Here is a 13165-nt window from a genome sequence, read left to right as displayed (position 1 = left end):
TGTGAAGATAAATATATTAAAATATTGAAGCAAAGGTAGATAAAGACTTTACATACATGTCTGAGTACTGGTGCATTGTGAGAAATATACAAGTTATTTTCTTTGTCATGGTTTTAAGGTTTTCTGACAGTGGAGCTGTAGTCCTGGGGCAAGCTTCTTCCTTAGATTTCTCTTTGGAGAAGAGATTGTTTTTTTGTTCTGTGTTAGCACAGGGCCTAGTACAATGGGGTACTGATCCATGATTGGTGCTGTGATAGTACAAATAATAATATTCCCCCCCCCAGGTACTGCTGATGTGGGTCAAATTCTGTATAATCGGTGGAATTCCCATTTACTTTTAGTTGCTGTTCTTTCCCAATGATAGTGGGGGAACCATATGGGGGGGGGGGATTATAGGATTTGGGGAGACATGTTGTGGGAGGAAGGCAAAGTTAAAAGTCAGATGTGGTGTGAATATTAATTTTGTTTTTGATGATAAAATTGTGCACTGTTACCTTCTGTTGCTACTACAGTACACTATGTAATTGAGGCCCATGCTGTTTGAAATATTAGGCTGGGGAGATCCCAGAACAAATTAGACCTTAATTTGTAAAGGATCAACTATTTCTGTTGCTAAAAGCCATACTTACCTTCCATATTTAATGTTTTTAGAGTCATCTTCGGAGACTTTTACAACCTTGATCTTGATGCTAAGGCCAAGTCTTCGCTAGAAACTTTTATAAATGTTTATGATTAGGATGATTTTAATGTCACTTTTATAGTGGCAAAACCCCTAGTTTAGATGCAGTTATATGAGCAAAAGAGTCATGTTGTCAGTATGGCTTATTTCCTTTGAAGACTTGGTAAAGCATTTTTTGTCAGTAGAAGCTGCATCTGTATTAGAAGGGTTTACTAGTACAACTATAGGCACAAACCTTTTTTAGTGTTGACTAAGTCTGAGAATGCACAACAGTAAAATCTAGCATGGAATTCTATTGAAATCAATTTGATTTCTGCTAGCTATCCCATTCAGAGTCTATAGGATTAAGTACAAAACTTCCAGGAGCAGACTAACATTGTAAGAGAATTTAAATACCATTAGAACCGTGACCCCATTAGGGACTGAAATGGCAGTGTTTAATAATTAAACTGTAGAACCAATCTAGTACCAAGAGTCTCCAGTGCCATGTGGAAGATCTAGATTATATTTCCATTTCCAACCTTCCACTCCATGGGCCAGTAGGACCTGGGGTGATATGACAGCTATGTGCTTAACTCCTGAATTGGGTAAAGTGGAGCATCCACATGAGTAACCTCCTTGGCTGAGGAGTAGTACTGACAGGTTCCATACACAGAGGTAGAGTGGGGCCAGGTTGAAAATCCATGCTGTAACATGAGTGCTCCTTTGTGTGTCTGTTTCCTCATTTGGCAACACGTTCAGGCAAAGCAGCAAGTGCTGATTACCAAGCTGAGCACCAATGGCATGTGCAGGACTATGTGCTGACTATAAGAAATTGAGGATGAAACTGACTCTGCTGGAAGAGTCACTTTTGAAGTATCCAGGCAAAGGCAGAATTATGAGCAGGAAACCACAGAAGGAAGGTACAGATTGAGGGGGCAAACTGGAGGGATCCACAGAGAACAATCCATCAGGTGAGAGGGGATCAGAGGAGCAAACTATCTCTGGTGCAGAAATGCTGATCTCTAGCTTTCTTTCTGGGGTTTGTCCCTGGATCCCTGAGGTCTAAGCATCATCCTCATGACTAGAGCTCACCCCCCCCCACAAAAAAAAATTGATAAAACATTTTTCTATTGGAAAAAATGCTGTTGTGCCAAAATCAAAATATTTAGTGGAAACATACCTGTTCAAAATTTCATTGGGTTTTGCAGGCCCAGGATATTTGGGAGGGAGTGGGAGGGTTGGAAGAAAGGAAAGACTCTCCACTCTACAGCCTGATGGTTAAGGGACTGGCTCGTGATGTAGGAGACCCAGGTGCAAGTCCTGGTTCTGCCGGATTGAAAAACTCTGCTCTGAAGCAGGGACATGAACTTTGGTTTCCCACTCACAGGCCAATGTCCTCATCATGGGGATATGGAGCTATTTGGGATGGGGGGAGGGGATGTCCTATTTTTTCCACAAAATATTTAAAGGTCTTATTTTTGTTCTGCATTGGAACAAAGGCCATTTTCAAAACCTTGACAATGTTCACAGAATGGAATTTTCTGGCCAGCCCTAATCACAATAACTTATTTGAACACTGTGACTAGTGCTCCTGTACTTCCAAACTTACTGCTTTCTGCAATGAGTGCAGTCCAGAAGGATTATGGTTGCTGAAGTAAGGCGCTGGCAGTGTGGGTTGTGAATATGGGTGAAGGGATCCTTGGAACTGGAGAATGTGGAGTTGCAGAGGGGAAAGTATCTGATTCTCTTTCTTATGATGACTTTAAAACGTTACCAAAATTCATACTGATCAAGATCTGACTCACCACAATCAATATCCGGGTTAAAAGCTCAAGTTATAGAACTCTCTCAAACAAGTGAAACCCTTAACTAAAGCAGGTCATCAAACAAATCCTATACTCTTAATCAGTGCCTTGTATATCTATCTTTAAAAATATTTTAAACTATCAATTAGCTTTAATATAGTCCTACCACTTTAATCTATTGATCAGTAATGCAGCTATTAATAGTTGGACATTTTGCTTTGGCCATTAAGCCAGCTAGAAAGATTCCAATGCTTATGATGCTATTCAGAGTATTGAGTGCCAGGAGAAGTTATCTTGTTTTGTTGGAGCAGTCTGGTAACTTGAGTTCCTGTTTCAGCAGTAAGCCTGATAAGGTAGGAGCTCGGAATTAAAAATATCCCCTATATGCCTAGTCTATTTACAGAGCCTCTGGTTTGGTATCTCCTTGATGGGTTAATTTAGCTCCCATTAACATTAGTGGTGTAGGCATGCCCACAAGATTTCCAATTTATTTAGAAAGAAAAGGTGCTTATGTGCCTATGGTGGTGGTGATAGTGGGGAAATGTATTTATTTCTCCCCCCCCCCCAAAAAGTACACCACAACAAACTTTTGCCACCATAAACAATTTTGTATTTAAGCATATTGAAAGTAGCCATCTTGTTAACGGATGTTATCTCTGACACTGACAGTTCAGGAATCCAATGGAAAACTAGAGCAGTTTTAAATACTTAATACCTGTTTCATCCCTAAAATGTGAATAATTTATTACTAGTATTGTCAATGTTGTTGAAGCACATTGAGAATCAGTTTAAAATCTCTTCTAGCGGTGTTGCATTGCTGCTGTAATAAATATTATTTCCCCTGCATGAGTCCAAGACTAAATTTCACAATGTCTACCATGATGAAGCTGGATTCGTTGACTCACTGTATTAATACTTATTCTGAACTTTTAAGCTACTGCGCTGAGCAAAATGGATGCTGTTTTCCTTCTCAGTCTTAGTTAAAATTGTCCCAAATATTTTTTAGTATCAGCATTGAACACAGTAATCTACAGACGGCCAAGGAGCAAGCAAGTCAATCTTAATGAACCAATCACTGCTCTCCACAATGACAAAACTCATTCTTTTAATAGTATATATTTAACTGGTAGATAAAAGGCTTTGCAGGTGTATGTTTTAAGCTGGGATTTGAATCCATGGGTGGTAATAAACAAGACTGAGATAGTTTCTAACCTAAGGAGTGGTCAGAAGGAAGGCAAGAAGACTAGAATATGGAAACATGCACAGAGAATAGTTGTGCAGAGTACTCTGGGAGAATTCTGTGTCACTGTGCATGTGCAGAATTTGTTTCCTGCAGATTTCTTTGCTTCTCTGCAGAAAAATGATTTTCTGACAGGGAAGCAACAAGAGCGGTCATGCAGCCTTCCCCAGCTGTATGTTTCAGGTGCCCAGGATAGCTGGCAGAAAGGTAAATCACTATGGGACAGGGGAAGACCCAGTTAGTGGCTCCTACCCTGTGCCAGGCTCAGCTGCTAGTCCTGACTGGGTGGGGGAGGATGGGACTTCCTCTTCTGCTGCATGGCAGCTGGGGCTGTGTCAGACCCACCTCCAGATTTCTCCACTGGCTGTAGGAAGCTCTGCAAACTCCCTCCCCCCTGTGCTTCCTGAATCCATCACTCCTCAGCTGCAGGGAGAGGAATCACTGTATAGGGAACTGCTCCCTCCTCTGCCCAACCCTCATGCATCCAGTCTCCCTCATACCCAGACCCTCCCACTGAGCCTCATGCCCCCCCCAATGAGCCCCACTCCCCCTACATCTTGACCACCCCAACAAGCCACCCACATCTGGATACCCTCCCTACTAACCTCCACCAGCTGCTCCTGGATCCCCACCCCACTGAGTCCCACTCCCCCAGCATCTGGACCCCCCCCTCCCCCAAACTCTCCATACCCCTGCTTCATCCTCACTCTGAGCCCCAACCACCTTCACCTGGACCCCCCCTGCAGAGTCTCATTACTGTTGCACCCAGACTCCCCTCCCCCACAAGCCCCTGTGCAGCCAGATCCCCCCCCCCCTGCATCTGGCTCCCACACTGAGCTACCTGCACACAGATTTCCCCAGACAGAACCCTCTCAATCCACACCTGGATCCCCCCCACAATAAGCCCATCCACACTTGGATCCTGCTTTGCTGAGCCCACCTGTCCATACCTGGTGCACCTGGCACAGAGGGACAGGGCCAGTCCTTGTGCTGTGCCAGGTTTGGTTATAGCCTCACCGCAGAGTCTGTGTCCTGGGGGAGGGGAGCTGCACAATGATCTCCATCCTCTGTGCAGCCAGACATCTGTGCCCAATGCCATGCTGGAGCCTCCACATTTGACAAAATTTGCAGAATTTTATAATATTGTGTGCTGAATGTCTAATTTTTTGGCACAGAATGCCCTCAACCATAGCAGAGTAAATAAAGCAAGATGGGGGAATAGAAGGAAATAGATGCAGAGGTATAAGTAGGAACATGGTATTTGCCTGGACTTGAAGGCTGAGGAAGGGTAGAGGTATCCCCACCTCTCAGATAGGGAAGTTGAGGTGCAGTGAAATGTGACACTGCTTTCCAAGGGTCACAGTGGCTCTGGCACAACCAGGAACAGATCCCACATTTTCTGACTTCCAGTCAGTTCTATCTGTGAAACTACCCTCCGTCTCATAAATAAATTGGAGTGCAATTTAAGTGAAAGATGGTGATTACATGAAGGCACATTCTGTATAAGATTCCACTGGAAGAAAGAGTAGTTCTACGAGCCATTATGGTATGCTCTGCCGTTTCATATTGTCCCTTCCAAGTGTTGCACAACTGTAGGAATATGTGCTGAGATCAAAAGCAGGTGGTTTTCTTTTAAGTGTTTTTTTTTTTTAATAAAAAGGGTTTCACAGCTAAATCCATAAATGGATTTACTTAAACATCTGAACTGTTCTAGCTAAGGCTCATCTCTGATCACCTTAAGTGTAACACATTCTTCTCACCCCTCAGATCTGTGCAGGGAATCCTCTTTCACAGCAGTTTACCAGTGTTGTGTGGTGTTTTCCATGGTAAGGTGATAACCGCTACAAACTGAATGCTTGTGATTTCCATATGTTGTGTGCTATTGAGGGCTAAAACATTTTTCATGCCTACATTTTTATCCCTTACAGTCTGAATGGAACATTGGTTATTACAGGCTTTTGGACCCTCTAAAATGTATAACACTTACCCAGAAACTAGTTATTTAAAAAAAACAAACAAAAAACAAACAAACAAAAAAACCACTTCTGCTTAAGCTGCAGAAACTTGAGATAGTCTGCCCATCACATCAGCAGTAGCTGAAGAAGCTGACTTCCCATGAAATACTGACTGATAGAATCTGCATCTAAATTCTAAAATTGCAGAATCCTAAATCAGAAGCCACTTATGCCCCTGCCCCATGTGAAAATGGACAAATGCACATGATCCCCATTGCTTAAGGGGGGAAAAAAATCAACTCCAACTGAAGTCATAAGAATCCATGCAGTCAGAATAATTGGGCCAGGACATAGATGTGTATGGCTGTCCTCATGGAAAGTATCATGAAACTTTTAATAAGCTAGTAGTCAAGATCTCAGGTAAGCCTCACCCAGAGACAAAACTGCCCCACTATGGCATGGTGGTGCATCTGATTCATTAATGACTCAGAGGGAACAGTTCTACCTACAGAGTCATCAACACTACTTTGAGCAACATCTACATTTTTCTTAGGTGTCTCCTACAAAAACTGATCCAGCCCAATTCTTATGAGACAACTGGAAACTTAATATGACATAGCATTATTTTCCATTTACCATTGAATAGCTTGACAAGTTACTTGAAGTTCTTTAAAAGAATTAGAAACAATTTTGAGAGATTTGACTGTATAGGAGTCACAAGGGAGGCAATTACATGTTTGAAACTTCCTCCATTTAAGAAGAGGGGGAAGTCTGGGGCACTGGTTACTTTAAAGACAAATACCTATGAATGACATTTTGTAGCTAAAATTACATTGAGTTTGAAGACCCTTTAAAAGTGACTGATCAAGGTTGAAATTGGAATATGTTTCAGTGGTAGTGAATTCAGTTTCCTGCCCAGAAACTTAACTAGTGATTCGGGAAGTGGTCAATTAAAGTTGTAGTTGAACTCAGGGACTGGAAGCACTGGTCAGAAGAGACAGAGATAAGCAGTGGAGATTGTTTGGAATTGTAACAGTCAAGATGAGAAATGAAAGCATGACCCAGAGTTTTAGCTCCAGGTAGAGTCAGATTTAAAGTTTGAAATGTTAAACAAATCTGGCAACTAAACACCATCTGGCAAGAGCACTAATGAGAAGCAAAGGCATTACAGAAGACTCTTGTTCCTTATCACTGAAACAGAAATTATGCAGGAAGAATTAACCTTGAAAGAACAAATCACCAGACAGATGGTCAATTGCCAAAACCTTAAAAAAAAAAAAAAAAAAAAAAACACACACACAAAACAAAACTGCAGCTTTATCTATATTCAGCATCAGAAAGTTCCAGTCCAGCCAGTTAGAGCTGTTTGCCAAACTAGGTCAAATTAAGTCATGGCACACCCCATAAAGTGAGGTCATAGAAAAATACTTGCACATCTCGGGTCTCTTTCAACTTAGATTTCAACTTAGAGTATGTAGGTAAATCAAACAGGCACCTAGTCATGTTGAATCCAATGCTACAAGGCATAGGTGGCGAGTTATATGGGCCCATGGTGCCTGGGCAACAGGAATATTCCTGGCCTGGAGCCTGGCTCCAGCAATGTTTGAGGCTGGGTCTCTCCCTTGGCCCCACCTTCTGCCCCCGGGTGTGCCCCCCCCCATGCACATCCCCTGGGCGATTTTAAATGGCTCAGGGACCCCATCCACCACTGACAGTGCAGCGGAGCTGAGTGGCATAGCCACACTAGGTAATACAGAATCTCTCTTTAGGTTTCTTGTTGCTTACATTATGGCTTTATAACATTATTAAAGCCCACGTGTCTTCCGTTTTTACACCCCACAATTTGAAGAGAGGCAGGTAAAAGGAAATATCAGTCCAGAGAACAAGTTTTCATATTTTCACCATTCACCACAGAAACAATGAGGTCTTTTCTGCATTATTAAAAGAGATCTGTGAATGAAACAAACAGATGAGCAGTGGCAAAATATAGTTAGCAAATGGGAGGAACTATTTTACAAACATCACATACTCTAATTGCATGTACAGTTTGCAGCTTCCATTGTGTTAATACCCCTACTGTTATTATTGTAACTTTCTGTGCTGTGATGGCTACACACCTCATCATTGAATGCAACATGCTGATTCATCAGGCTCTCTTAGGTGTATTCCCTGTAATAAGATTTACCTGTCACTGATCTTTCCTATTAATCAGCATTCTGAAGGGTTCCTTTTACACTTCTCTTACCTGAAGTGCAGAAACCTGCCTTGGACAGTAATTATAGAATTAGCAGCAATGCTCAAATGGATATATACTGCAGTAACTTAAATTAATGCAGAAGGAACGAGTCCTCTTTAATGGCACAGCAATGTGAAACCTTTTGAGCCACAGTAAGGAGCTAATCATAGACTCACCCAGAATGTTTCTTGTATCATATCAATGATGGCAACCTTCTCTTAAATGATAAAACTCTTGAATTTCCATGTACCCTGAAACTCAATGCCTATGTAACATTCACTATACACTACAATATTTGCTGAATTGCTAGCTTAAATAAGCAGCACAGGTTAGTGGATAGAGCACTGGACTTGGAGTCAAGTCCAGGAGTGGGGAATTCTGGCTCTCGTAATGATCTATCATGTATCACAGGATCATTTAGCCCTTCTGTGCCTCAGTTTCCTCAACTATAAGAATACTTACACATCCTTTGTAGAGTCCTTTCAGACCTACAAATAAAGACTGTCCATACTAGCTTTTTAAAAAAAGAGATCTCCCATCATTGCACTAGCAGCATTTTTACCACAGTACTATTAACCCTGCTTGGTTAGTGGTAAAAACCAAGTGACCACCTGAGCCCTGTCTACAGTAGCACTCCCACCATTGCTAGCATCAGCCGACGAGCACCAGTCAAAATGGAAGTCAGAGGTTTCCCAAAATATTAGAATGTAAATAAGGCAGAAAACTACTATGGAAGAGCTCTGATGAGGTTGTTATATGTATAATTACCTTGTGACAAGAAGTTCAAGGTCTCAAATCAGATTTTTTTTTTTAAAAAAAAGGACATGAAAGCAATATCAGGGCTCTTTAAATAACCTTAGGCAGTTATATTAATCTGCTTGTTTGTTTACAAGACTACACACCTTTTTTAGAAAGACCAAAATAGGAGCATAAATGACAGATGGGGATTTCAAGCACCCCAGTAGTGATGGTAAAAACTAAATCAAAGCTGAGTCTTTCTGATACCTATGTCAGTAGAAGTTACTCTTATATGCATATCCCATGCCAAAGAACATATTGTAAGCCTTCTTTTTAAGTCTAGTAAACTCTGCAACATGTGCTGTAGCTGGTTTATTTTCAGACTCACACTTACTCTAAAGAAATGTTCCAGCAACAGTATCCTGTCAGTACCCTGCTTACACTAGACAGCCCTAGTACTGCCATCATTGCTATCATTGGTGGGGTGCACTAGCAGCAGTTGAACAGTGGAATATTTCCTGAAGAAGTCTAGTCTAGATAGACACAGGCCAGGAGACCAGCAGGGGAGAAGACACATCAGCTGTTTCAGCACACAAGGGAATTATGGATGTTAACTAGCTGGTGAGGTCACACCAGTTAATGTTCAAACAGCTGTGCCCTGTATCAACCGAATCTTTTATTACACTGTCTCTCTTTGAATGATAAAATCTGGCCACAAATAAAAGCCTTTGCAGGAAACGGACTTCAAACTCAAATAATCCCAACTACTCCTGGGATGCACCTTAGCTCAATACAGCAAAAGATTTGTTTCCCTCTCCAGCAGAACCCTGGATGCACACAGCATGGCTCTGTAGTTTAAGTACTGGAATACACAGCAGAAAACTATTTCGGTGCTGCAGCCGCCTACACTTTAGCTGACACACGGGGTCTACTTCCTACCGGGCTTTAGCTGTTAAGGGGACTTCCCCAAGAAGAGACCGGTTTGAAGAAGTGAACTTTTCCTGTAAGCTTGACATTAGCCGAAAACCTCCCTCCCTCCCATACCCTTCTCCAAATCAAGCGGAAACCTCCACACATGGGCGACGAATGTATTTGCTAGACTTGCTCTCCAAACTGAGCGCACATCTTAAAATAGATAACTATGGCAAACAAACCCGTGTGCCCAGTGAAACCGCATAGCGCTCAGGGCAGGTTAGACAGCTGCCTGGCAGAGGTTGGAGACGAAGACTCCAAACTCTTCGCCTCCTCCAGGGACCCCCGCTCCCTGCACGCCTGTAAAGAAAGCAAAGCGATGCACGCTGCAAAGGGGGTGTGGGGGGGGAAGACAAGCCACCCCGCGCGCCGGGTGACCCCAGCGGCTGTACTTCCTGCCAGGCGCGCTTTGTACCTTAGCCGCCTCTTGACAGCTCAGCCCAGTGCAACTCACGTGTCTCCCACTCCGGTCCCTACCGGTGCTGCTGGGCAGAGCCCGCCCCGCCCGCGCGGCTTGCCCAGCCGCAAACACCCTGCTGGGCGAGGCACTTTCTGCAGAAGGGATGGTTCTGCCAGTCCCCCCCCCCCCTCCTTCCCGGGGGGCGAGCGCTGGGGATCTGTCCTGTGACTCCCTCCACCTCGCGCTCTGCCAACGTGGCAGCGCCTCTTCCCCTCACAGCACCTTTCACCCTGGTGCGGAGGGGACTGCGAGCTGGTCCCTGGCTCCCGGGCGGCAAGGGGTTAAAGCTGGGCGGCAGTCCGCACAGCAGCATCTGTGGAGGCGAGGAACAGCGGCTCTGAGCAAATGCAACTTCTTGCACCCTCCAGCCGCTGCGCCTGGCCATGCGCCCCTCACACCCCGCCCAGGCGCCTGTACTGCTTTAAATGCACTTGACTCACCTCACCTGCCTCCTCCCGGGCCGCCGCCGCCGCCGCTTTCCCTCTGCCTGGCCGCTGACAGCTGGGCTTTGTTGTCTCCACCCACCCCCTGCGCTTTGCCAGCCGCTCCACCCCGAGAGCCACGTGAACCAACCGGGCAAGCCCTTGGCTGCCGCTGGGCTCTGGAGCGCTCCGGGGATGGGAGGAGAGCGGAGCGCGGGGGCAGATTCGCCCCGCCTGGAGAGGAAGTGGGGAGGAGGGAGGAGAGTGCGTGCCGGCGAGTGGCGGAGGAATGGCTTTGTCACAGCTGTGAGCAGCCACCCGCCCTCCCTGCCTTATCTCCGGGCCCATTCTCGGCGATGGGGGAGCCCGGGAAGCCTGATGTTTGCTTTTTCTCCGTAACGTTGGGCCTGGGTTGCTGCGTTACAAGGCCTGTATGGAAGGGCAGCTAAATGGAAACGTCTCAGCCGTGGCACCTCGAGAAAGCCAGCAAAAACATGCATCTAGCTCCCAAAACCTCTCCCGGCAACAGAATATCGTGCCAGGGGCGATTGATACATTTTCATTCATAGGAAAAAGATCCCCAAATGAACAACTTGCCACGCTTCTAAACAGAGCTGCCGTATTTCCCTTCCTTCTCTATTATTGCGCTGTAGCACCAGCCTAAGCTTAAGCGCTTTACAGTGAGACAACAAGGTCCCTGACCTCAGGATCTTACAATCTAAGGACAGGATCGTGCAAGAGTGACGCTCAAAAATCAAGTTACTCCTGCACAGAGTCTCACTGTTGGCATTCCGCCGGGGGGGCCATTCTCTCCAGCTAAGATTTTTATAGCAGGGGCCTATCTCCATGGTATCGAAGTGCTGTGGTAACTACTACGCTATATTTCTAGGCATGGCTGTTAGTAGGATGAGGCCCTATTATCTTTCCCTTGTTTTCTCCCTGAAGTTGCATACTGCACCGTAACCCATGATGTATACCCTTTAGCTTGTGTTCGACCATGGGTGCGCAATACCCAAATAGGGGAAGAAGCTTGTTTTTTCTATAAAAATCTTAGAAATCACACTTGGTTTTTTTCAAAATTATCTAGCTTGTTCCCAAGAAATGAGATTCCCTTATGAAGCTGTCAACACCATGTCTTTAATACATTGCTTCACAGATGGACCATTAGTGAAGTTCTGCCCACATAGGATCTAGCATTTTATGTCTTTTGGTTTTAAGCTCTCATGTCCATATAAATGTAAATTAAACATTGAGGATAGGTGATCTCTTCTGTACATTTCTCCCCTGGTTTTCTCGTCTTTGTAAGGGCAACACATAACACTATAAGTAAGGGTTTGAAGTAGGAAAAAATAGTGATGGAATTAGTTATGCCACATTACCTGGTGGCCCCCCCTCTGTACCTTCTCCCCTTTCATAACTGTTGTCTTTTTTCCTTTCCCTGAAAGTTCACTTTGTGCATGGGCTATAACTAGATGAAATGGGATGAAATTAAGAAAAAATAAAATGTAAGAAAAAATTCCTTCCAGTGAGATCCAGAAGACTATGGAATAATATCCTGAAGTTATGGTAGCCCCACTGCTTGACTCATTTAAAACTAGACTAGATAAAGCACTAGAGATATTATAGAGAATAATACAGTATGCTATAGAACTGTCCTGTATTGACAGGGGGATGGACTGTATGACCACATTAGTCTTATATAATAACTAGTCAATATCTATCATCTGTAATATCCCATCATACTGAGTAAGCATGTTAGCTGCCTTTTCCTGCTAAAATGATCAACAGTGAAATAATTAAGTGTTGACATTCAAATTGTTATACTTAGTATCAGAGTTAATACCCTATTGAGATGAATGAGGGCAGTTCACACTTCTCAGAGTTACAGTTTCAGCTTGTTTGACTGCAGATTTAGGGTATATCTACACTTGGAGCTGGGGGTCTAATTCCCACCTGAGGAGATATACCCACACTAGCTCTAATTCCTTCTGCAAAGGCAGGGTTCCCATTGGACAGAAGGTCCTGTCCATTTTCTGGATCAGACAGAAGGCCCTGAGTCAGTATAAACCCAGCCTTTTTAATCTCGAAACCATTTTTTGTCTGTTGATCTCTGGAAAGCCAAGATTGACCCAGTATATGCAAGCCTTCCCAATGGATGATACATCTCAGCGGTGTTTACAACCAAAATGATTTGCCTTAATCCTCCCCCCCCCCATACATACACACACTGGTTCCTGGAGGAACTGTTATAACCTTTACCCTGCCCCCCTCCCTGAGTTCCGGGCAATCCCTGACCCAAAATGATACATAAACTTGATACAATATAGTCACCAAAGATAATGCATGAGATTTCAATGTCTGTCACACCACCCATATTCTTGAAACAGCCTTCCATCCATATCTTCCCTCAGATGAATTGTTCCACAAGGCTATTCTGTGCTAATGACCACATGGCACACACAACTCAGGTGTCCAACACTTGTATTATTTTGAGAGTATGACTTTGTTCCAGTTTTCATATGGATGTTATAATGAGTGTAAATAACCATGTAATTCTATGGCTAATTAACATTGTCAATTAATTATGTTTCTGTTCAGCAAGTTAGAGAAGCTTCCACCTCTCTGATGTACAAATCTCTAACTTGCTGAGCAGGAACATGGCTAATTAGCTATGTT

The 13165-nt window shown here is 43.9% G+C and overlaps 1 protein-coding gene across 1 annotated transcript in view; it reads right to left on the bottom strand.

Annotated features, from left to right (window-relative positions):
* The window catches only part of MAPRE2 (microtubule associated protein RP/EB family member 2), a 145482-nt gene extending 134810 nt beyond the window's left edge, over positions 1–10672 (bottom strand). The window contains exon 1 of the mRNA XM_034762886.1: positions 10508–10672. The gene's annotated coding sequence lies outside the window, so the exon portion shown is untranslated. The remainder of the gene's footprint in view (positions 1–10507) is intronic.
* Between the last annotated feature and the right edge of the window lie 2493 nt (positions 10673–13165).

This window comes from Trachemys scripta, chromosome 2 (assembly GCF_013100865.1).
Source record: "Trachemys scripta elegans isolate TJP31775 chromosome 2, CAS_Tse_1.0, whole genome shotgun sequence".
Classification (NCBI taxonomy): domain Eukaryota; kingdom Metazoa; phylum Chordata; order Testudines; family Emydidae; genus Trachemys; species Trachemys scripta.
Note: the sequence above shows the minus strand (reverse complement) of the source record. Positions and strands in the feature narration are given on the sequence as shown.